Here is a 26,895-nt window from a genome sequence, read left to right on the forward strand (position 1 = left end):
TTGTACCGTGTAGGATATTGCAATATCTCCAGTTCGATTTGAGGCGACCTAAAAACGAATGCAATGTGTTACGCGCTCGCATCCACGAGCCGTATCATTCGCATTTTAACCACGTGCAAAACGATCACCGGATATCATCTCTTTACGTTTTCACCACTAACTCATTCGCTGCAACCCCAGATTGGGTTGCATTCCAACACACACACAGATAGGAACAGCAGTGCTTCGAATAGTTGTGTGTGACTAATTAAAATAACATTTGAATAATGAGAAATGAATGGAAGTAAAAACGAGAAGCGTTTTATGTGCTATGCCCTTGGTGCCGGGGTCAGACAAGTGAGACTGACCTTTCGAGGTTACGATCTAGATTATACGTGTATTTATTGATTGTTTCAACCTTTTTATCGCCTATGAATATATACAAGATTTCCGATAGTACAACGAATGCAGCAAACAAATAAATCTGCACCTCTATTCTCCCAACCACACAGCTGCAGAACCGGCGGAATAATGTCTGGAAAAACATTTGATGCTCGTCAGGTTCAACGCTGCCGCATTCTGTGGCATCCGTGCCAACCGACCAACCAACCAATCGATATTGAATTCGCGATTGAACAATAAATTTCCGCCGTTGGCTTTCCCGTCGCAAAGTGTCATCATGGCGTACCCACTGGTGTCCCGTCTTTGCCTATATATTGATCAAGGCCCCGTTATCGTTCGTGTATGCATATTGAGGAAACGAACGCTATCTCGCCACTTCTCTAATGTCTGTTCCATGTATGCTGATGTTTGATGAACTGTGAACGATCGAATGAGAGCAGTTTTCATTCTTTAGTGGCACTGGAACTTATTTTTTAGATTTTAATGTAACTTTGAAATAAAAGAATTGGAGCTAACCATGAATTCGATGAATCATCAAAACCTGAGACGACACAAGACAACTGGTTTCTTACTCTTTATTTCTTCGACCAACGGCATACAACAGGGATGCCGATCCACGCAAGATGTCTGGTTTCCGAATGGTATACAGTGAAATCAAAGTGTCTCAAAGTGTTTCAAAATTTTTTTTAATTTTTTTAGAAAAATAAAAAATGGATTGTTCCTACATGGGCACTTTTAGGGTATAACAAAAAAAAATTAAAGGGTGTGTCACATCAAATTGCATCACGGAAAAAACGCTGTAGATATTCGCCCAGTAGACCGATCCTTTTGAAAATTTTAGACAGTAAAATAAAAACTATTGAACAACTTTTGGCATTTTCTTTTTATTCATACTTCGAGCCCAAGCCCGTATGCTCGCACCTTCCTCTTTACCCCGTCCATAAGGTTCTGTACAACGTCAGGTTGTAGTTTTTTTTTTGAACAGAAATCCATTTTCTCTTGAAGTCCGCCTCCGATTTGACAACTTTTGGGTTCTTCCGGAGGGCCTGCTTCATAATCGCCCAATATTTCTCTATTGGGCGAAGCTCCGGCGCGTTGGGCGGGTTCATTTCCTTTGGCACGAAGGTGACCCCGTTGGCTTCGTACCACTCCAACACGTCCTTTGAATAGTGGCACGAAGCGAGATCCGACCAGAAGATGGTCGGGCCCTCGTGCTGCTTCAATAGTGGTAGTAAGCGCTTCTGTAGGCACTCCTTAAGGTAAACCTGTCCGTTTACCGTGCCGGTCATCACGAAGGGGGCGCTCCGTTTTCCGCAAGAGCAGATCGCTTGCCACACCATGTACTTTTTGGCAAACTTGGATAGTTTCTGCTTGCGAATCTCCTCCGGAACGCTGAATTTGTCCTCTGCGGAGAAGAACAACAGGCCCGGCAGCTGACTCGAAGTATCGTTTTAGTACTCTGCTGACCGTGGATTGGACGATTCCCAGCATCTTACCGATGTCCCGATGTGACAACTCCGAATTCTCGAAATGAGTGCACAGGATTAATTCACGACGCTCTTTTTCGTTCGACGACATTTTTCCAAATTTACGAAAAATTGACAGTGAAGCATGGCCAACGTGATCTATACACTCTTATCTCATTATAAGCGAAAGCTGAAGATATAATTCCTAAAAAATAAATTTCTACAGCGTTTTTTCCGTGATGCAATTTGATGTGACACACCCTTTACTTCATGGTTTATTTAAAAAAGAGTAATAAAAACAAATTATGAATAGTCAATATGAACCTCTTTGGTCTCCATAACCAACTGACAATGCTTTGGCATACTCTCCAAGAGGTTCCGGAGGTGTTCGGGGTCCAGCTCGTACCAAGCCTTCTTCAACGCAGCAAAATAGTTTTGCTTGTTAGTAACGTCGGTTTTGTTCACCTTGTTGTCCAAAATCGCCCATAAGTTCTCAATGGGATTCAAGTCGGGGCTTTGGGTGGTCACACGATTGGTTTGATCTGGGCCGATCGGAGGAATGCTGCTGTTTTCTTCGCAGTATGCTTCGGGTTCTTATATTGCTGGAAGATGTAGTACCATTTTCAGTATGTATTCTTCCTTGTTCTCGCACAAGACGTCGATGTAACTATCGACAGCCTTGATACCGTTGATCTGCTTTCCATTCACGAGAAACAACCTCACACCATGATGCTTTCATCATCGTGCTCCATAGTTGGTTGTAGATGCCGATCCTGGAGGCCCATACTCGGAGTCGTATTTTTATTGAACAGCTCCAACTTAGACTCTACCGACCAAATAACGCGCTTCCAAAACTCCAGCGGCTGGTTGGCATGGTCCCTTGCAAACTGAATTCGTTTTTTTCGGGTTTTCTTTACTTCCCAGATGATTAGTGTGTCCGTTCATGCATCAGTCTTACGTCTCAGTCCTCTTTCCAGTCTATCGGCCACGCTGCCGCGCATCTGATGCTTCCAAATGATCAACTGGACCGCACCACGGCTTATCCCGTACTTCCCAGCAATGTTTCGATGAGACTCCTTACGCTGGAAGTCACGCACAATCAAATTTCGGACCTGTGTGGAGATTTGCTTTCCACCTATTTTCTGGAAGCTTCCGGAAACGTAAAAAACACGTCTTCTTCTTCTTGAATGGCGTTAACGTTCCCTGTGGAACTTTTGCCGTCTCGACGTATGCATTAACTAGCGTCATTTATTAATACTTAGTTGAGATTTCTTAAGCCAAATAACGCACCTTGAATGTTATTCCGAGGGGCAAGCTCTCGAATACGCGTGACCACAGTGCAAGTCGAAAGAAATTTCTTTGACGAAAAATCCCCCGGCCAGAACGGGAATCGAACCCGAACACCCGGCATTATAATGTGAGACGCTAACCACTCGGCCACTGGTGTAAACACGTCAAAACGCCCGAAAAGTTGACTGAACAGCTATGACAACCAGCTGTCAAAACCGAGGGGTGCATCGACGAACAAAAACGGTAGAACAAATTTACGCAAGAGGATTTCTTAAATGTCTTTTCCTAAAAGTACCCATTTAGGAACAAAAGTCATTTTTTGTTTTTCTAAAAAATAAATCAACGATACTGAAATTGCAAAATAATCTACTAATTACCTACTTTGACGTAGTATTGACTGGAATACCGAAAATTTTTGAAAAAAAAAACTTTTAATATTGGAAAACTTTGATTTCAAATGGGGCGAGATTATGTGCTTCTCTGGAGAAAGGACTGGTGGCTTTTCCGGAGAGAATATGAGAAAAAGAAGCAGAGAAACACAGAGTGTACCAGGCAAGGAAAGATAAGTACTAATGATAAAATCAAAAATAAAAAGTTTAAAATCACAAATCATATGGTTCAATTTAACGGAATATATCGCCAGTCCGATTGGTTTTGAAGGGGGTTCTCTCGGTTGCCTCCTCGGGTGTCCCGGGAATAGCTCTCCGCCGTCGCATTTTGATTTCTAATCGCGACGCCGCAGAGTTGTCTTTGGGTTACCTGGGCTCCTCTGGGACCAATCGGAATAGCGCAAAATCGTACGCACGTTGAATAATGGAAAATATCACCGGGACGATTGTTTCTGGAGAAGTTTTCACGGTGACCTTCTCAGGTTTCTCATATATAACTCTCCGAAGTCGTGATGAGATTTCTATAAAAGCGGAACGGAACATATTGCCGGGATAATTGTTTCTAGGGGAGTTTTCTCGGCGATTTTCTCAGGTTTCCCAAGGATAACTCTCCGTCATCGCGACTGTAGTACGATACAGAGTACGATTTTTTCTAGAGAAGTTTTCTCGGCCTTATCAGGTTTACCAAAAAATAACGGAACATTCCGCCGCGTCGATTGCCTTTAGATGAGTTCCCTTGATTATCTTGTCAGGGTTCCCACTTCTAACTCTCCGTAGACGCGTTTGAATTTCGAAAAAAAGTCCGAAGAATACTAGAATATATAGCCGGTCCAATTAATTTTAGAGGTTTTCCTTCTCAGGATGCCATTATTTTGTTAGCAAATGAGATTTTCAGATTTTCGTTTCGTCGAGGGATCGATAGTTCACGTTTACATTATCATATCACTTACCTCAGTGTATCCTGATTCTTACTTCTGCCCACTATAACAACTATTCCTCCCATGATATTCGCTAGGGAACCACGCTATAGAGGTGATGCTTCTGACGGCGATTATCATACTAACATTCCTTTCCTTCCCCTAGTGACTGTAAGCACGAGGCCAGCGTTGTTATTGACTATTCAAAGTTCGAATCACCAAAACTTTCACAATGAGAATGATTTGCTACTCCCAAGCGACATTCAGTGTGTTCTTAGCGCAATTTTGATGGTTCCGGTCAATCACGGAGAGCAACTAGGAAATGTACAGTCTACCCAAGCTCAAGCTCAGGCTGGAACACTTTGATTTCAAATGGGTCGGATTTTTTTGTGTTCATCACCCAAGTCCATCGAATTTCAGAAGATTATTTTTCCACGTCCGTAGAATATGTTTTTCTTGTCATATATTCTATGAATGATTACATTTGATTGATGCTGTTCAAAATTGTCACAAATTATAGTCTTTTGTTATTCTTTGTTATGAAAACTAGTTCAAGAGTATGTACCGTAAGTATATTATGTAGAAGTGTATTTTCATATATTATTGGCAATCCTTTAGAATTGATCAATCAGCAGCAGGTCCGAGTTTGGCAACTAACTGGTCTGGAATAGGCTCCTCTGTTGTTCGTTGTCTCAGTTCAAAACAACATTTATCCGGTACGATGAATTGGCAAAATTCGTTCCGTTCCCACAAGATGGCTCAATGAGCTATAAAATAGTCGACGGCGACAGCTGATTTTTGATGATTCGTGAAGTGTCGATATCTGACAATCAAAGATTGTTTTACATTGTTTTACAGTTTCGTTGCAAATAAGCAACATTTGCGTGAAGTTTTGATTTTCTTCGTGTCAAATGCAAACGGAGCTTGCAGAATCATTGGGGGTATCTCGACAAGCTATTTCTGAACAACTCACAGGATACTTCCAAAAGCAAGGAAATTATGTTCCATTCGAATTGGAAGCGATAGATTTTCGAACGGTGATTCTGCGATTCTCTATGGTAAATTTTGTATCTTCACTCGACAAAAAAAAGGGGGAAAAGATTGCGAAGCCAAAATTTGAAAATTTCCTCTTTGATGATAAATAATTCAAAAAGGTAGTTTTATTTATTCAGAGTGTATATAAGGTAAATGATGTTGGTTTGTCCGATTTCGGATGTTTTCACACAACAAGTAAATTCTAACAGATTTTTGTTCATGAAAATCACATGTTTTCAAGAAGAGTTTGGGTTTGTTGAAGTCCCATGTCTCTAGTTGCTAATAATACTATAAGGCGCTCAGATTGTTCTTTTTTTATGTTTTTTTACGATTTTCTTCAAAGAGAAATTATGATCATGGTTTGCCCATCTCTGATCATGGTTTATCCGAAAAATGACCATGGTTTGTCCGGTTTTTGAAATCACCATTTTTGGATGAAAAAAATTAAGTTGATTGGCATTCCTCATTGCTTGAGTTTATTGTCATCATATTGATCCATTCATATTTTAAGCTTTCTTCAGAACATTACCTTTTCTTGGCTATTTCAAAGGTGAACACTCAACACAGAAAATCTTTATTTATGCTCCGCGCGAAGAACAACATAAACAATATGCAGCGCGCCAAGCGGTTGCCATAGTAATCATGTGGACAAACCAACATCAGCGCATCGAACAAACCATGATCACAACTGAGGTCATCGCGATGGATTAATTACACGATTTAGATGCATAAATCTGGTACAAATGGTATGCAAACATGATGTTTACAATATTTGTAAGTGTTATAATCTAGTAAAGGCCTGAATACGTACCAAATAATCATCTGGTGGTTGATTAAAAGCTAGCTCAAATGAGGGGCGTTGGTTGTTAAATGTGACAGCGGTATATCTTTTTTCAAAGATTTTCGAAAAAAAAATAAGATTTTCGAAAATTTCTTGGGTCTCTCAATGGTTGGACGAATACTAGAGATGGTCATTCACATGCTCCAACTATTGAATTTATTTTCGTACATTAACAGTGTACAAGACGGACTCGATTATATACAATCTCCACTTTCTTTTCACTGTATATAATCGAATCCTGTAAATAATCGAGTTGATTTTTTTTTCGTTTAATATACATTCTTTTGTTTTTCTGAAAATAAAAGAAGAATTTAAATAACCATTCTCACATAAAAAAAATTACATATATCCGAAAACTTGATGAAAAATATCCTTCTACGCATATGTTCGAATTTCAACAACGACAGAGTTATTGAACTTATTTGTACACACTGAAGCAAGGCCTCTAATCATCGCCTTCAGAGGGAATCGAAAAATTCATTTATGCGAGCCCTTTTTTCAAACGAAAGTTTCGTTATTTTTTCGAAATGTACTCAATGAAACTAATGAAAACGACGTTGGTGGAAGCATGAATAATGAGTCTGGTGGTGTAGTGGTAATCGTGACTGCTATGTTCTCTTGGTACCTTCTTTTTTTGGAACAATTTTAGTGAAACGGATGAAACTTTCAATTGAGCGTCCTTCGGCAGGCACAGTAATCTTTTTTTGGCGATAATAATGAATATAGCCCATTCGAGCAGTTTCAATCGTCAATGGAAGCTCCCACTGTCAATATGAAAGACGGCGGAAATTGACGAAACAGAACAATCTATGTTTAAGTATGCGTAGATAACATATCGTGTCACACCGATAATCTAAAATGAATCAATCGAACATTACTCTGTTTTTTTTTCAAATTCGTTTATTTTTACAGGCTCAGTTAAGTAAGTTTGGAGAAGCCGAATTCTTAAATATATTTTTAAAACTATATATTGATAATTCTCTTAACTCTATTTACTCTAGTTGAAGTCAAAGAAAAAGTGAGAAAATCACTTTCATTCCGTAGCTTCCTCAGGAGGATGATTGTAATAGCTGTTAGCAATGGTCATTATGCAAGGACATGGATAAACTCCTAATCACATCACTCACCACAGCGAATCCTGGTTCTGACCTCTCCTCACTAACAAGTATCCCTTCCTTGATAATCGCTAGGGAACCACGCTATAGAGGCGACCCTTCTGGTCTTCGAGAGGCGAATATCATACTAACATTCCTTCCCTTCCTCTGGTGACTGTAAGGAGGTGACCGGCGTCGTTATTGACCATTTGAAGGTCGATTCACCGAAACTTGCACAATAAGAATGATTTGCTACCCCCAAGCGTAATACGATGTGTTCTTTGTGTAATTTCGCTGGTCAATCACGGAGAGCAGTGACGAACTGTACAGTCTACCCAAGCTCAAAGATTACGTTTAACCTTTCAATATCCATTTCAATGTTTCTAGGGAAAATTGTGTATAGATTTTGAAAGCTTTAAACTTTGCAGAAATACATATCGATGATCGAAAAAAAAAACGAATTCTGTCCCGAAAATAAACTAAGACAGCATCCATAACTATTTGTGATAAGCGTTGACACGAATGACGGACATACTAACGTATAAATATTCATTCTCGTTGCAAATTATGAAAATTGTGCTTTCAAAGAACACATAAAAAAGCATATCAACCTCTATTCTGATGGCTTATTTCTTTACATATTATATCCGAGTAATTTACTCCAGCACAACTCTAATTCGAAATGAGTCACTAATTGAACTCTCATATTGGGCTTTATGTACGCCATAAGTTAGCACATTTCGTTTTATTATCAGGCATCACCCCGTGTTACTCGTTGAGGGGTCCTTCCAACAATTCATGTCTCCCTCTTTTCATATTTTATATTCTTGGCAGCTCTTACCCTCGCAGACAATATAAATCGAACTGACACAAAATAATGTCTCACTTTTTTTTATCTGTCTACACAGTTTTTCGCCCGGTTCAGTCCAGGTTGTGGTCCCGTCGTGACCAGCTTTACAGGCATTCATTTTATGTGTTGATTTTCCTGTCATTGGTTGTGAATCCACCCATTTAGACTGGAATAAATTTTCCACTTGGACAGTCCACCGTCTTTATTGACACAGCGAATTACTGAATATAAATTATGAGACAAATTATGGCTTGCCTCGCCGCCACCTCCTCTGTCCGCAGGAATCCCAAACGAGAGCATCCGCGACCGGCATCGCTCGAAATCTTCATTCCAACGCTTTTTTTTGCTTTCATTAAGGGCCAAGGCAGCCATAAAAAGCTTTTTTAAGCAACTTCGCCCCACTTTCATCGCTACCCCCATCGTCGTCATCACTGCGGCTGATGTCGATTGTCCGCTAAATACACATACCGCAGGAGGCCCCTCCCACCCTAAGATCCGAACATTCACTGCACTGCAACTCAAACAGCACAACGTCATATACATTGTGGTTGTGAATGGCGCGCTCGCTTTGTTCATTGTGGTTTTTCTTTGTTTTGACCAATTTTCCTCCGGTATAATTTCGGACGAGCAAGATTGATTTTTATTGCAACTAATAACAACACCAATGCGGCAAAATGTTACATCACCGCATCACAACAATCGCTAGAGAGGTGTTGATGATGGCTGCTTAGAAATGGAAATGACGGTGCTACTGTGGATGTGGAAAATGGGTAAATCGAAATCAGAAAAAAGCAGAAAAAAAATACACACACAAGAGCTATATGTTAGTGCACCTCGGATTTAATTGACAGTTACTCGCGTCTTTCGAACAGGAGACAGCCGTGTCCGACTTGTAAAAGTGCAAGTGAAAGACTCCGACACCGTTCTAGTTGAACCGAAAATAAATGCTTAAACATTGTTGTTGGTCGCCGCGCGTACGGGTCGATGACGGGACTCAACTGTTTGCCAAGAACGCAATATTTTTTTTTTCTCTGTATTAAATATATACAAATACTTTCACGAGAAAAATGTTCGGGAAGGTGGTTCGCAAATAATGAAACACAACCTGGTTCGATGTGATATCAGAACTAAAACGCCATGGGTTAAAATGCCATTATTTTTACAGTATAGGCCGAAAAGATTACTGTATTGATACAAAGCTGGCGTTGTAGCTAGTAAATCTCATTTTGTTCTGAAAATATAATCCTTTATAATAAATACAATTCAAGGTACACCCAAACTATCATTGACATAAAATATGTCTTTGATTGTATTAAAGCGTCAAATACACTGTTTTTCAACAGGGTTAAAATGTTTTTATGTATGGAGCAGACTTTCCATTTTCTGGGACTAAATGCCAGCTTGGAATTGTACCTAGAAAAGCAAGGATTAAACCGAACAATCCACACAACCACTGGCGTCGGTATATCAACGCACGAGAATATTACATTATAAAATGAAACTGGATCTTTTTTAAAGTACACACGGAATTGTTACTTTTTTCGGGTTTTTCAATAAGAGCGCTACCATTTTTTTTTAAATAATATTTGATGGTTCTGAGCCTAGGGGCACGGACGGGATCTTGACATAGGACTGTAATTGTGTGTAGTAATTGCATTTAAATTGAGTTTTTCATTGTTCAAAGTCTGTATTTTTTCTCTTTTGATACATCAAACGGATGCTCTGGAAAAGCCGTTTCTTGTATGTACTTGTATCCTTCAAACGGGTTAGATAACATAACGTGGTAGAATTCGGTACAGAATTCTGTTCAAAAATATACACAAAAATACCATTCAAGTCATTACTACCCTTTTTTTCTGTTTATTCAATCATGCAGAAGAAGACAAAGAGTCATCATGTATCATTTTTGAACACAAGTCTAAATAGTTCTCTATGTTATCTATGACTACAAAAATATATTATAGATACAAATAGCATTATCTCCTTCGTTACCACGTTGTCCGGAACATTGTTTGTAATAACTTTTTAGCCCTGTAAGATCGCGACTACTCAAGCTATCATAATCTGATTTACGTTGGTATACCCTTTCGATCTTCTAAATCAGCAGCCATTTAAATTCATTTATTGCATTTTTACATAACCAAACAACATACTCGATATTATGACATTCTGGACCACAATTACATAAATTGTTAGTAGTGAGACCTACACGATAAAACCATGAATTGAACACAAATTGATTGGACAACATACAATATAATATAGAATTAATACCTATTATCGGTAAATGGAGAATAATTCCTTTTAAATACGCATCAACTCTCATTATGAGCTAATGCCCGAATCTAGGCAAAAAGATTACTCGTTGCGTCGGGGAGGAAGCGAGTCGATAGTGCAATCGAAAGAAAACATACCCAATAATCGTCAAATTGTTAACTTTTTTTACTATATTCATTGTTTATGTTTCAAGCAAAAAAAATCTGGATAAATTTCCTGTCTAATGATATATAACACAAGATATGTCGCAATAATCTTTTTGAGTAATATGCATTTGAAAACTCTTCATAAATCGTTACATTTTTCGTAGAGTGACCCCTCTATATAGAAATCAAAGACATAGTCCTATGTCAAAATATAAAACGGTTTTGGATATCAATGAAATTCTTTATTCATGTGAAAGTACATTTGATGCCATTATGTATGGAACTCGATTTCTTTTGCATGGCCACCACACGCTTGCAGAAGTTCAGACGGTGAACCGAATTTCCGACGGTTTGCAAGCATAAATCGGCCGATACTGCTGTAATTTCAAGTTCGACATTCGTACAAAGTTCATCAATCGTCGCTGGCTTGTTGGCATAGACCATAGACTTGACATAGCCCCACAGGAAATAGTCTAGCGGCGTCATATCGCACGACCGAGGCGGCCAATTGACTGGACCATTTCGTGAGATAACACGCTCACCAAACTTGGTTTTCAATAAATCGATTGTTAAATTCGTTGTGTGGCTTCTGGCGCCGTCCTGTTGAAACCACATATTATCCAAGTCCATATCATCCAATTCATGCCAAAAATATTCAGTTATCATTGAGCGGTAGCGATTCCCATTCACAGTAACGTGCCGGTCTTGATACGGCAGTACGGTCCAATGGCGCCGCCGGACCATAAACTGCACCAAACCATATTTTTTCGGAATGCAATGGTGACTCATAGAGTACGTGTGGATTGCTGCCTGACCACTAACGCATATTTTGCTTAGTGATGAAACCATTCAGCCAGAAATGAGCCTCATCGCTGAAGATGATCTTTCGATGAAATCCGGATGATTTGTTGCTTAGGCTCAATTCACGAACATACGACACTTCTGGTGGTCAAGCGGCTTTAGTTCATTGGTCAATTTGATCTTATAAGGATTTAGGCCAAGATCTTTTCGCAAAATTCGCCACAACGACGTCACACAGATGCCCAACGCTTGAGAACGACGTGTGAGAGACTTATTCTCCTGTTTATAGCAAGGGGACTAATTCTTTGTCTCATTGGCACGGGAACATTTTGTACTGTGCCTGTGGATTCAAATTTTTCCACTAGACGATCAATTGTTGATATGGCAGGACGATAGTTGGACGTAGCACTCTTAAAGTTGAGGCCATTGACTCCGAATTTCGGTAGTAAATGTTAATAATCTTGACTCGTTGTTGGATCGTATATCTTTCCATTATGAAATGACAAACCTTACTGAAAAGAAATGTCGAAAGAGCGGGACAAAATATGGCGTCGTTTGCTGTCCCTATCGGTTTACTTTCGTAGTGTCCATACAAATGAAACTCAAATTTGTGCATTACTCGAGAATTATTCAAACAAATGGAACCAAATTTTGCATGTGGAGGTTTTAGGGTGCAATAAATGATTCTATGGTGGTTAGATACTTCTTCCCCTCTCTTAGATGGGGCTGCCATAAAAATAAAACACAAATTTCTGCATAACTCGAGAATTTATCAAGCAAATGAAACCAAATTTGGCATGTGGTGGTTTTAGGTTGCAATAAATGTTTTTACGGTGGTGAAACCCCCCCCCCCTCTTCTCTTAGGGGGAATTGCCATACAAATGAAAGACAAATTTTTGCATAATTTGAAAACTAATCCAGCAAATGGAGCCAAATTTGTCATGCGAATGTTTTAGAGGTCACGAAATGTTTCCATGGTGAATAGACACTCCTCCCCTCTCTCTGAGGGGGGGGCGGGGGCTGCCATACAAATGAAGCATACATTTCTGCATAATTCAAGAACTAATAAAGCAAACAGAACCAAATTTGGCATGTGGAAGTTTTAGGGGGTAAGAAATATTTCTAAGGTGATTCAACACTCCTCCCACCTTTTTAAGAGGGGGGGGGGTCTGCCATAGAAATGAAACACACATTTCTGCATTACTCGTGAATCATTCAAGCAAATGGAACTAAATAAGGCATATGGAGGTTTTAGGATACAATAAATGTTTCTATGGTGGATAGACACTCCTCCCACTCTCTATGGGTGGGCTGTCGTACAAACGAACCACAAACTTCTCTATAACTCGAGAACTAAAAAAGCACAATTTGGGATGTGAGGGTTTTTGGGTGTGAGAAATTTTTCTATGATTGTATGACACCCCTCCAAACATGACACTTGAAATTTTCGGAAAACTCTGAAGGAAAAAGGGAAAATTCGGAAAATTAAAGTCCAATATGTTCTACAACTACATAGTAACAAGTGCTGTTAGTCCATTTGATGTTTACGCTAGAGAAAATGATCTTTGTTCGAAATTGGAAATAGATTTTAATGTGATGAAACGCACCCCTACATCTTCTTCTATCTATATCAATAAAAATAAGTATCGCCGAACGTGTTGATAAGAGCAGAACTCGAGGAAGGAATTGTCCGATTTAGGGCTATCTTTATTCTACCATATTTTCTGTATCAAACATTTATTCCATGTAACGGAGAATGTTATTTGAAGTGGTTGAAAATCTTGAACGAGAATTGTGTCTGCAAATAATCTGATATTGCATTGATGAGTGTGTTAGAAATACTAGGAATTTTATAGTAAAAGGTGAATTCGACGGGGTACAACAGTTCTGCGAGTGGACCCATGAACTTGCTCATAGTAAGAAAACGTGAATGTTTGAAGATATTGATAACAAAAAACTAATTTTGGGTGGGACGAAGTTTGCCGGGTCAGCTAGTCTTCATATAAAACAATACACTCAATTGGGGGTCTTCGTAGCCTAATTGGTTGCGTGTCCGCTACTAAGCGAACGATCATAAGCTCATAACTCAGGACCCTCCATTGAACATCTTTGTGTGTTATTCTAGCTCTAACACGTCCACGCAACAATCATCATGTGACGGTAATCCCAGTCCCTAACCGCTCAGATTACGGTCTGCTACATCGGTAATTGGTACTATTAATAACACATCAATGGAAGCCTCATATCAACAGTCCCGCTGTATATAGTCCAACTGTGAACATTCGAACAATGGGAATATTCTTACGCCGAAAAAGGCGACGTGTGTATCGATAAGATAGGAATGCTCTTACGCCTGAAAGGCTACTGTGTAATAAACAAAAATGTGTATCGATATGATAGGAATACTCTGACGGCTAAAATGGCTACAGCTTCCAAGACGATTCATCATCAAGATTTTTCAATAAAACCCACAATTTTCACATCCGAAACAGCTACTTCCGACGAACTAATATATGTACATTATATCATCACTGAAATTTCTCCCAATTGTGTCTAAGAGTGTGAGTTGCGAAGAGGAGCCAAAAAACACGCGTGCACCGCAACTTATTATAAGCATTTATTATCAATGCAGATACACCTACGCCAAAATGCATTATCACCTGCAATAGACTCCAGCGTAGCATGAAGACGAAGAGCTAATCCTCATTCGGTGCACCAAAGCTTGCCGGCCCACATGGCCCCATAAGAAAAGAGATTTCTGGAGCAACTGTATGATGCAGTGCAGTGCGTGCGTGTGACGACAGACTGCACTCGAGGTAAGATTAAATTTCACGGTCGATGATACACGAATGAGAAAAGCTAAGTCTTGTGTGGTGGCCACTTACGTTGAATAGTTTTTACCGATTTCGCGTGATTTTCGAGTTGATGATGCATATTTATGCATGATGCTTTGGCGGAAGGCTGCCTAGTTCTGGCGTCACGCACAACAGCAGATAGATGTGATTTCATGATCTCATTGTAGACCATTATTTCATGAGTTAGTTTAAGAAAAAATGCTATTTCCCTGTGGATTTTTATCAATCTCTTAATAAAATCAATGAAAATATTTCTCATATTTTTATGTGTTAGTCTCAGCTTTCCAAAAATCAGATAAAAAGCTAGTGTCTCTTTGCTCTCGACACTTCAAAGATCTACAGAACGAAGTTTTCAACGTTTTTACCTAAAAGTAAACATTTGGCATTCATTTACAAATTTTTCCAATTAATCAAATAAGTGTATGCAAAATATATTAAAAAATTTATATCTGATATTGAATACTTCTGAGCGATACAAGATTAGACCATATAAATCAGTGATTGTATCATTCGAGGAGGGAGAGTGCTGTGAATTTTACAAAATCTTTGGTATGGAACTCGTGAGACTAAATCAACTAAGAATTTTGACATTCGTTTGTTGGGGAATAGTATATGTGGGTTTCTGACTCGTCACGCTGAAGTGAATGTGTAGGTATCACGCATCTTTACGCTCAGTTGTTGCAATGCAACCACCATAATCCTTTCCCAGTGACAATAATTGCAGTATGCTGCCATATAACAAACAGGTGTAAATGCAAGCTGGTCAGCAAATGTCAGTTAGTGTAACATCAAAAGACTAAGCGAGCTTCGGTCATACATGTTCGAGTATTGTTGAATTCGTTTGATTTACGATTCCAGTATAATCAATGCTTAGAAACTCGTGATCCATAGTGAAACACGTCAGGTTTCACAGAACAAAGCTAATTGTGAATCGTTCACATGAAACCCATTCGAACACCGTCCCTTTCACTTCCTATTTCCATCACCACAGTAAATCTCGACCACACAGTATTGCAAGTATTGCATCTCGTCATAAATGCGACCAATCTCGGCAACTAATAACCCGTATCACAACAATCATTGGACCGCTCATTTCATATCTAATTGGAGAACAAAGAGATGAACTCATTGTTTTTCTGTTCGTTCTTTTTTTTACTCATTTACCGTAGGTTCGTAATCCAATTGTGATTTCTGTTTTTGCTTTGCAAATGGAAGGCGCCATCACCTGTGCGAATAATTCGAAATCCCGCGAGATAGATAGAGAGAGAAAGAGCCTGTGCGTGTTATTTTGTAGCCACTTGAATGCGGCCTAATGAAAAGCAATGAAATATGCTGATGGTTACCAGAACAAAGTAAACCGCATAGGCCCAGTTGGTGAACGGTTTGGGTGCTACTGCCCATTAGTGAGAGCGATAGAGTGAAATAAACATTCATTAAATGTGTCGGTTAACCTTTGCCTAAAGCAAAGGTTAAAAAAAACCACATTAAGTTATAAACTGTCGAAGCTTATTACAACATTTGGTAGAAGCTTTTATTGTCGAGGAACATTCATGTTCTCTGGACCAATCGATCCATTTGCTTGAATGCTCGCTCTGTATTCATATTTTGTTACTTTACCTCAACTAGACTAACAATCATCACGCCACACGTCCACAAACTTCTGCAAAAATAATATCGCACAATAATCATATAGCAGCTAAATAAAGCACCCAGGCACCTTATTGCTTGTTTGTGGCGGAAACGTTGATTTTTGTGCTCCTCTGGAAAGTAGCCAACACAATTCTGTGAATCAAATTCACTTGAGAAATAAGCCGCACTGTTTGCCGGCTGTCCTCGGTAGAATTTACCGGCGATTTCGAATTTTCCGCTCACCATTGCTTCCGAGATCTTTTGTTGATCTCGCGCCGTTTGAGAGTTGCATATGACTGCAGTTTGATGTTTGCTCAGCTTCTCTTTTAAAAGTATTGGTAGTAGGTAGATAACTTAAAAACCAATATTTTTACGCTAGTTGGCACGACGATGACATACAGCAGTTGTCTAAATCAGTCAAGAGCAATTGCTTTGATTGTATACATCATCATTCTTCCACGATAAAAAAAAATTGCAAATTGCAAACTGCAATCTGTTATATCGTGTTTTGCGAAGAAAATTTCAGCTGAGAATTATGTGCTTGTATGATTATATGGCGGACATCCTCCTTTGAATAAACAGTAACGAGCGAGTTACGAAATGTAAAAGTGGTCATTTTGACATCAAAGGCAAATTGTGCTCAGAACAGTCTGAATCGTTCAAAGATGATGAATTGAAAGCACTACTCGAACGAGACTTATGCCAAAGAACAGGATTATTAAACTTTGCTCGAGTAGGAATTCCCATGCGCCTCAAATTATGGAAAGTGGAGCAACCAAATTGGGTGTTAAAGGGTGTCCCACATCAAATTACATCACGGAAAGGACCCTGTAGAAAATTACCCATTGGGTATTTTCTCTTGATTTTCTCTTTGGATAGAAGTGATTTAGAGTGTATTGTTTGCACTGTATTTTTATCGCTGTCAGTTTTTCGAAAATTGAAAAAAATGGCGTCACCCAAAAAGCAACATCGCAAATTGGTTTTGTGCAAGCACCTGGGAAATCCTCAACTCTCTCTCCGTGACATCGAAAAAAAACCAGGAATCCTGCAGTCAGCGGTGAGTCGTGTGATTAAACGTTACTACAATACCCTGAACATCGAACGGAAGGAAAAATGTGATCAGAATGAATGTTCTGTTAGTGATCAGGATCACAAGCGTGTCGTGAAAGCTTTTAAGCGGAATCCCAACGCTTTGTTCAGGGATGTGGCCGGAAAGTTAATTCTCGTTCATAGGGCCAATTTCCAGGAGGGACTGCACACGTACAAAGTGTAGAGGCTCCAAATCGTGACGAACGGCAAAACACGATGGTAAAGTCACGGGCCCGGAAGCTGTACACCCAGGTACAGACGAAGCCTCATTGTCTCATCGTGGATGATAAGTCTTGCGACAATGCGGACTTCCGGCAGCTTCCGAGACTGCTGTTTTCACTGCCCAGCACAAGTTTGAAATTCCGGAGGAAGTAAAGAAGCAGAAACTTTCAAAGTTTGCCAAGAAATACATGATTTTGCAAGCGATCTGCTCATGCGACAAGCGGAGTGCGCCATTCGTGACTACCGGGACTGTGAACGGGCAGATATACCTCAAGGAGTGTCCACAGAAGCGTCTGCTTCCTCTGTTGAAGCAACACGAGGGCCCTACGATCTTCAGGCCGTATCTAGCTTCGTGTCACTATTTAAAGGATTCCTGGAGTGGTACGAAGCCAACGTGGTCACTTTCGTACCCAAAGACAAGTATAGCTGCAGCCAGATGTTGTACAGGACCTTATGAGTGAAGTTAAGCGTAAGGTGCGAGCATACGGTCATGGTATTGAATTTGAAAGAAATAAATATGCCAAAGCTTACTAATACTAATGAGTTATATTTTACTGTCTGAAAGTTTGAAAACAATCGGTAAACTAGGTAATTTTGTACAGCGTTTTTTCCCCATGACGCAATTTGATGTGGAACACCCTTTACTGAGGCCAAGAAACATCAATGTGCGATTTTGCTAGTCTGAAATGGTGATGGAACGCCATAAAACGAACGCATTTCTAATAAGTACTTTTACTGAAAAATTGATTGATTGTGGTATTCTGGAGCACAAAAACTCAAATGTGAGATCAGATCACCTAGTCAACTTTAAAAAAATCAAGGTTCAAAAGTTATTATTTGAAATTGAATCAGCTTCTTGATTTAGCTCAAAAATGTCGAAGATTTTTGGGTTAGAACATTCACCACAATGTTCGATAAATCAGGGATTCTAGTGACTAGCAGATGGTGGCATGATTGCTAAACAAAATGCATTTAAAACACTGAAATTTAATGCTCTCTAAAGGGTCTTTACAGAAAATGTTTGTTTGACGTAGGATTACGTCTTTTAAATAAGAGTATTTTCTTTCTATTTAAATTTCTTTTAGTTTTTTTTATGTTATACATTACAGTTCCTAGTCCGTAACTAGCTTAAATTGATTAAAACATTCTCATTTTCCTATACACTTATGTGAATACCATCTGTATTGTTAATAACGAACGTCTAAAATAGCAAAAAGGCACAATTTTATGTACCACTACGAATCACGCACAAAGCGCTCGATCTACGGACAATGAGGAGAAAGGAAATGATGGAATTTGAGAAACCTCCGAATTGCAATTTATTGCAACAGGCCAAGGTATAAAAGAAGCCATTTGCGATTTTTATTACACAGTCTCGCTCCTAGAGATGTTCATTTTTCATTAAATAGATTATGGATTAATCGTTGGGCAATTTTACAATAATCGATTTATTAGAAAAATTGTCTTTCAGTATTCGATCAATCGAGCGATTAATGGTAATAATAGTGAACAGCCATTGCAGCCAAACCGATATAGTAGTTCTCCTATTTTCGCCAAAAAGTGGTAGTTTTGTTTTTTTATAGCAAAATATTAGACCCGTACTTCTATTTTTTCATTAGGGTGCCCATTTCCATTTTGGGGTGGTCCGAAAAATCAACTTTTTCCCCTTTTTCCAAAAATGATTTTTTTTTTGAAAAATTCATAACTTTTGAACTACTGGACCGATTCAGATGATCGATATATCCAATTAGCTAGTCTTTCTCGAAAAACATATTACACTTGCAAAGAAATTGGATTTTGTTTTTGTAATTATTGATTGTATTTTTACTGTTTACATGACTTTGAACTACAGGACGCTAAATTTTGTTATATTTTTTCTTAAAAGCTGAGGTTTTTTACATAATGTATCCTAAAGTCAGAGATGCGTTTTCTTTCCTTTTTACAACGTCTATGGGCCGCTTAAAGTAGCAGTCATTTGCTAGGCTACCTGTTCGCTGTTGGATAAACAAATTCTATAGCCTAACTCAGGAAATAGTTCTTTGTTTTATGATTTGCAGTAATCGCCTGAATTATTCGATGTATTCATATTTTGATTTTGTATCATTCGATGCAAAATTGCTCGATTATTATTGCAGATTTGAAATAAACAAAGACTAAACGACATCTCTACTCACTTCAGCTAGTGAGTGGTCACAGTATTTTTTAGTGCCGATGTCACAGTGGTTTTGCTTGATACAAAGTACGAGAGCCAAATGAATTCGTAGGGTCGAGGCTGTGAATAAAAGATGTAGCACAAAGCGGTGCAATTTTATTCGAAACTTCAAATTCAAAGTGAGGAAAGAAATCATATGGCACGGAACCATGGTGTTTGGTGGAGAGAACTCGTGTATATATTTTTGACGTAGAACTACGTCTTTCATTAAGGGTGCCAAATCAGAAAACAGGTCACGTTATGAAATAAAGTTAACGTTAATAACTATTTTTGCCGCGAACGGATTTTGGCCATTTACATACTAAACGAATCGGAAATTCCGTAAGATTTGTTTAATATGCTATACATTAGAATCCCCTGGTTTGTAAATGGTGAAAATTCATGAAAACTTGATTCGTTTCCATTTTCCCATACATTTGTTCTGTCCATTTGTGTGCTTTCCCGAACAGAGATATCAATAGCGAGCAACTTATCGACGACCAACGGAGGGGAAATCGTAGGATTCAACGTCCCCATGAACAAAGGAAAAGTAGAAGAATGAAGGGGAATACTTGTCTAGAGTATAAACAGTGGATCTCGCTGAGGCAAACTTTCATTCGGCATCGGACTGTTCAGCAATCCAGTTCACTTTGCTTTCGCTGCGCTTCGATCTAAGATTGGACCCCACCAGTGGTAATCCAGCTTGGATATCGTCGTTTGGTTTTTCTGTTCATTTTTCGCGTTATTCGTTTCGTGTGTTTTTCTTTCCGCGTCATAAATTTGACGCTTTGCGTAGTGTAAGATGAGCAAGAAGAAGAGGAAGACAGGCTCGAGCCCTGCAAAAAACGAACGCATTGCCAGGGGCAATAATATTTGAGGCAAGCGTCATTCAATTATGCACGCGATGTTGGTGCAGTAAAAAGCGCTCTCACTAAACCGAGCCTTCGCGAGTATGACACCGCATCGCACAACAGAGAAGTAGGCGATTTCGGCGCGTCGGTCGAAAATGTAAGCGCCGTTACCCAGGCAGCAACCAAAAACAAGCTCCCCCCGCTGGTGGTGAAGGCGGTCGTTCTTGACAAACTCATCAGCGAATTCGCATCGATGGGTGTTACAGCAGAGTACAAGCTGTGTGGCATAATTCAGTCTTTTTCCAAGCAGTTAACATTGTTTGTTTTCCGTCATCATACGGGTGTGCGTCAAAAAAATATTTGGGGAATACCAAGCATCTTGAATGTCTTACTGGAATGTTATAAGTTATTTGGGTTCGCGTGCCAGTTGCAAAACTGCCTTCAGTTAGGATTGCATTAGCGCTATGAAGCATTGCTACTGTTTTCGAGGTTGTTATTAACAAAAAGAGTTTATTTCGCTTGTTTAGTTACCGAGAAAGTAAATGTCGTTCTGGAATTTTGTATGTGGTTTCGCTTGCCAGTAGCAAAACTTCCTCCACTAAAGGTGATAGCTGCGCTTCTCTCGAGCATGAGAAAGAAATACAACTTTTTTCGAGGCCAGTAATATTAACAGAAGCGTTTCTTTTGAGAATAGCGTAAAATGATGAGAAGTATTTATATTCCTTGTAGTTTCAAGCCACCAATGTATGGCTCTGTATGCATGCTATGGCGAACGCTTGTTTGGCGCTTGGTTTACGTTGTACGAACGATGCCTAGAGGTGCGATTCCTTTAAGGCAATACTAAATAACATGTAGCATGATATTTGATACTTGCAAGTGTTGTCATTGTTGTTGTTTCCATGCGGTGCCAAAGATATATTGATGTAGTTATGAGATGTGGAATAATGGTGCTGGTGCAACATGTATATAATCGAGTCTAGTCTATGTCAATTGCGAAAAAGGCAAAAAAAAGAAAAGCGTTCGAGGTAAATTGTCATTGCATTGACATGAAATAAATTGCGAATTACGATCAGCTAGTGTATTGTTTTGCGAGGGCAAGAATGAATCATCAATCAATTATCGTCAACAAACTCTACAATGAAAAAACCATTTCAGAGATTATTCTACTAAGCAGTTGTTTTTAAAATTTCACAGCATTATAGAATAATATCCGAAGGTATGAAACAGCGACTTATATAGAATAACAGCGTAGTTCTACGTCAACAATGCGGTCGTATCTTGGACACAACCTCCTATAATTTTTTTCATTCCACGAACAAATTGTTTTTATGCGCCGCCCAAGGTAGATTGAAATGTATAAGGAATGTGGAATAATAAGAAAATAACGGTAATCCATAAATGGCATTCATGAACACCAAAGGCTGTAATTTGATGACAATGAATTATACATGCATGTGAACACATTACATATTGAAAACAATAATTATATTGAATTGCTTTTCAAAATAATATTTAAAACGGAACACATACAAAAAATCTTCAGACATAAAAACTGTTGTTAGGAAAGCTTTTTTTTTCCTTAATCCTTTGTGCTACAACTTCGAACCACACTCGTGGTGATTAGACTGTGCCAAAACCTACAACATGGATGAAATTTAAAATTACTAATTTTCAGCTAGTTTTTCTGAAATTTAGGGTGAACTTGAGAAATAAATAATTGTTATTAATTCATAATTGAGTGCGTAGTAATTAATCGTTTTCAAATTTTATTTTTAAACTAGTTGTGTCAAACGCGCATTTGCATATCATATTTGCATGTTCGGTACGCATGCTCAGCAGTGTAGTGGAACGGCTGGATGTGTTCGTATTAGGTCCAAATTGTTGTAAATCGCAGGACAAGGGGATAAATGTTGTGTAAAGACGATTCGTTGGAAAGCGTTTGTCTTTCATGAGAAAAAAATCAGCCATTTTCAGAATATGGTAATTGATTTGGGTTTGTCCGATTTAGGGTGTTTTCACGCAACTAGTAAATGCAAATCGATTTTTCTTCATGAAAATCATATATAATCAAGACGAGTTTGGTCCCAAGTCTCTAGTTGCTAATACAGGGAAACTTCGATATAACGTACCCTCGTTATAACGTACCCTCGATATAACGTACATTTTACCTCGATATAACGTACACCTTTTCAAAGTGTAAAGGAAATTTTTTTTCAATATTTTTTTTCTGATAGAACAATGAATTATCTGTAATGTGATGCTAAAACAAGTTTTGTACCTTCAATCAATCTCGAAATACAGCTGGTTTTGAGGTTCCAGATTCTAAATGAATCAAGCTCTAATCAACAGTACGAAGGGAAACATCATGAGAAAGGCTGGCTTCGTCTTCTGATTGAAGTTATTCATTAACTTGACTAAAACAGCAACACAATAATGTATTATAGACTACGTTTGTGAGTACTTATTATGCTTCGATATAACGTACAATTCGATACAACGTACAATTTTGAAAGTGAAATGTACGTTATATCGAAGTTTACCTGTAATACCACAAGGCGTTCAAATTATCCAATGTTGTATGTTTTTTTAACGATTTTCCTCAAAGAGAATTTATGATCATGGTTTGTCCGAAAAATTATCATGGTTCGTCCGATTTTAGAAATCACCATTTTTGAATGAAAAAATTAGAATTTTCAAATAGATGTTGCATTCCTCATTGCCATACAAATGAAACACAAATTTCTACATAACTCGAAAACCAATCTAGCAAATGGAGCCAAATTTGGCATGTGAAGGTTTTAGAGGACATGAAACGTTTCTATGGTGAGCAGACATTCCTCCCCCTCTCGAAGGGGGGCTGCCATACAAATGAAACACAAATTTCCTCATAACTCGAAAACCAATCAAGCAAATAGAGCCAATTTTGGCATGTGAAGGTTTTAGGGGACAAGAAACGATTCTATGGTGGTTTGACTTTCCTCTCCCCTTCCTAAGAGGGGCTGCATTACTCGAGAATGAATCACGCAAACGGAACCAAATTTGGGATGTGAGGGTTTTTGGGTACGAGAAATGTTCCTCTGGAATGGAGGGGGTGTTCTAAAAAAAATAAAACACATATTTCAATCGCACATATTCTAACCAAACACGACAATTGAAAATTTTCGGAAAACTCTGAAGAAAATGAGAAAATTTGCGAAAACTCAATTCCCATATGTTCTTCAATTTAATAGTGATAAGCGTTGTTAGTCCATTTGATGTTTGCGTTAACGAAATTGATCTTTGTGGAAAAACCAAGATCATATTTTCGACTAGACAAACCAAGATCATATTTTCGACTGGACAAACCAAAATCATTTACCTTAATTACCGAATGAATTATAGTTATAATTCTTCGGCAATTGAAATGCTTTTTTCATTGTAGGTTTTCATGCTTTAAAACAATATTTTTATGACACCTCAGGCAATTTCCCAAAGTCACTCTTGGAACAAATTTTTGTAGGAATCTTCATTTTTTAGCAACATCGACATCGAAAAGTTGCAAAAAAAAGTAGAAAACGTTGCGAGAGCATCTTAGACTCGCCTGAGAAAATAATGGATGCCGTTTTTGTAGTCCTGATTGTTTCTTGAAACACCAAACTCCTTGCCAGCTCGGTACCGCACAGAATCTGCGACATTGATGTCTGGGAAACTAGTCAAATTTCCTACTCTGAACACCCGCATTTCCCCCACCGTTTATCACGCATATGAGCATCATCACAACGAACTGGAAAGCGACCAATTTGACCACGCGTCCGACACTGCGAGCTCCGAAAAACAACAAAATGTGGCAGATGTTTAGGATTTTTGTTAGACTCTCCCGTGCCTCCTACGAGTTATAGGTGTATGTTTTGTGATCTGATCTTCTCTTTTAGCCTGTGCTGCGTGCGTTTGTGTGCGTCTCGTAGGACCGCAAAGGCAACCGTTTGCACATTTTGTACCAACAATGCGTTCGCTTTCGATTCTCCAACGTCCTTGATCCTTATCATTCGTTGCACAGCAGCTTGCACCAGCCCTACATATTCAGCGACGAAGGTTTCGAATGTGCTGCATGCATTATCGTGCACACCATATTTTGTTGTAGTGGCGTTTGCTTATCGCCGTCGATGATACCAATCCTGGAAGAGAGAGGATTCGAAAACATAAGGGTGCAAGAAGGGGTATGACGAAGTTACGTAAAGTTGGGTTTTGCTCCGTACATCGGTGTACATGTGGTGTACGCATCGGGATAAATAGACAAACAACAGATAATCTGCAATGAAAGTTTGTATCGCATTCATTCTAGGTACTCCGAGTCGGAACACCGCCATCGATGTTACAATCAGTGCGAAATGTTTTGATAAGAAATCGGAATATTTTACGCTTACGGTGTTACGCAGAAAAGTGTTGTTTTACTTAATTAAAGTTATGATCCGGAAGTATCTGGAATGCGACGTTGAGCCTAAAAGACGGTTTTCGTTATTTGGAAAAAAAGGTCAGATATGAAGATGTGATTGTACAAAAAAATCAAAGGAATAAAACTGAAATAGCAATACAATATGTCCATACACACCATATGCATATTCCTTCGGATGGAAATGGGAATCGTTCTCCTGGTAACCAATTTTTCTCTATTGTTTTCATTTCAGAAATTTAAATCAGTGGTCGATTACACTTCGGGCTGAAGTGTGTGTGCAGTGCTGAGATCGGTAGCGGGCCGGATGCGAATGTAACTGGGATGGCCCTGCGATCGGCAGCTGTGGCCTGTTGAACGTCATGAGGAGATACAATCCACCGTTGGGTACCGCTACCGAAAGGGCGCGATCGGGACAACAACCATGGACAGCAGTTGTGGTGACGACGTGCAGCAAACGGTTCCGTTTTCATTCGTTTCTGACACATTGTTGACCGGCGAAGAGGTTATTTCGCGATTGCATTTGTTATATTGGGTGTGCAACTTAATTCGTTCCGTTTTCACAAGATGGCTCAAGGTTCTATAAACTGCGACAGCTGATTTTTGCTGAATCGTGAAGTGTCGACATCTGTCAACCAAATTTTGTTTATAAGTCATTGAGTTTTGCACAACAAGTTCAATTTTGCTCGAATGCTTGTGGAAGTTTATGGTGATGCTTTATCATCAGATAGATTTTGTAGGAAAAAGTTAGGAAGATTAAAAACTAGTTATTTTAATGTCAAAGACAAAAACCATACGGGTCAATTGAAAAAGTTTGAAAACGAAGAATTGAAGACATTGCTCGATCAAGATTCATGTCAAGCTAAATTTTGCGATTTTGAAAAAGTATTTGGAACTACACTGCGTTTCACAACGGCCTGTTTCAGATAACTTTTCATCAACACCATTTTACAGTCAGAAGTGCAATGAAGTACTTCAGAATAGTTTACCACTGTTTCTCCATCGAAAACACCGTATCAATTGGGTAATTTGGCATCAATTCATAAAACTCGGAAGGTCATGACATGGTTTAATCAATAGGGGCTTCAGATTCTGGACTGGTCAGCTTTTTTACCAGATCAAAACCCTATCAAGAACTTATGAGGAGTGATCGTACGAATAGTAGATGCAGCTTACAAGCAGTATGAGTGATTTGAAGAACTTAAACGAACAGTATCCTCTGCGTAGAACGAGATACATACTACAACATGGCGCAGCTTGGTAAAAACCACCCAGAATGGTTTATTTGAACTGATTGAGAACATTTTTTTGTTAATAATAAATCAGTCCATATATAAAACGAGAGGAAAACGTCTCGATACGATAGGAAGATACATTTTCTAATTGAAAAACATATTTAAACACAACTAATATTGATAAAAATGGATTAATTCAATATTTCACTACGATTCTGAATTTCCACCATGGAATCGAGATGTTGGAGAATTCACCATAGTTCACCTTCGCTCACTTCGGTGGACGTGAACGAGAAAACAGTGACGTATAGACGTATAGACGTCAAAATATTTCCCCGTTCATGTTCACGTTCGAATGTTCCAAGGCATTTTGAAAATTATTTTGCCGTAAATTGTAAAAGGATATGTTATGCAACTCTTGATTTTTCAGTGAAAATTTCCATATGGATGCAATTTCATTCAATCGGATCCCTGCGCTGGTCAAAAAATTTCGTTCTTCGGCTTGCTTCGTGAACAGCTGTATATTTTATCCAAATTACTTTATTGAAGCTCGATGTTTATTAACTTCACGTTTACTGGCGAACTTTTAATATGCACGTGAACGTGAACGTGAACAAGAACATTCTGTTCACCACGTTTTTCTGAGTTGTTTGTTCGTAATGTGGTTCACCGTGAGGAGGCGATCTGGCGTGGTGGTAACATCCATACCTCTCACGCAGAGATCACGAGTTCAATTCTCACTCCCAACATTCTTCCAAAAATGGAAGTAAAAGTGACGAACCAGCCGAAATGTGTTGAAAGTCACTATAATAGAGAAAAAATAAATAAAAAAAAAGTGGTTCACCGTGAAATGATTGTACGATTTCATCACCTGTTCACGTTCACAAGAACTCTAAAATAGGTTTAG

The 26,895-nt window shown here is 38.8% G+C and overlaps 1 protein-coding gene across 11 annotated transcripts in view; it reads left to right on the forward strand.

The window, feature by feature from the left end:
• Positions 1-26,895, forward strand: part of LOC129770756 (serine/threonine-protein kinase Genghis Khan) — a 286,646-nt gene that overhangs the window by 172,752 nt on the left and 86,999 nt on the right. For all 11 annotated transcript variants that reach the window (XM_055773799.1, XM_055773800.1, XM_055773796.1 and 8 more), the window contains one exon: positions 24,989-25,213. The gene's annotated coding sequence lies outside the window, so the exon portion shown is untranslated. The remainder of the gene's footprint in view (positions 1-24,988; positions 25,214-26,895) is intronic.

This window comes from Toxorhynchites rutilus, chromosome 2 (genome assembly GCF_029784135.1).
Source record: "Toxorhynchites rutilus septentrionalis strain SRP chromosome 2, ASM2978413v1, whole genome shotgun sequence".
Taxonomy (NCBI): domain Eukaryota; kingdom Metazoa; phylum Arthropoda; class Insecta; order Diptera; family Culicidae; genus Toxorhynchites; species Toxorhynchites rutilus.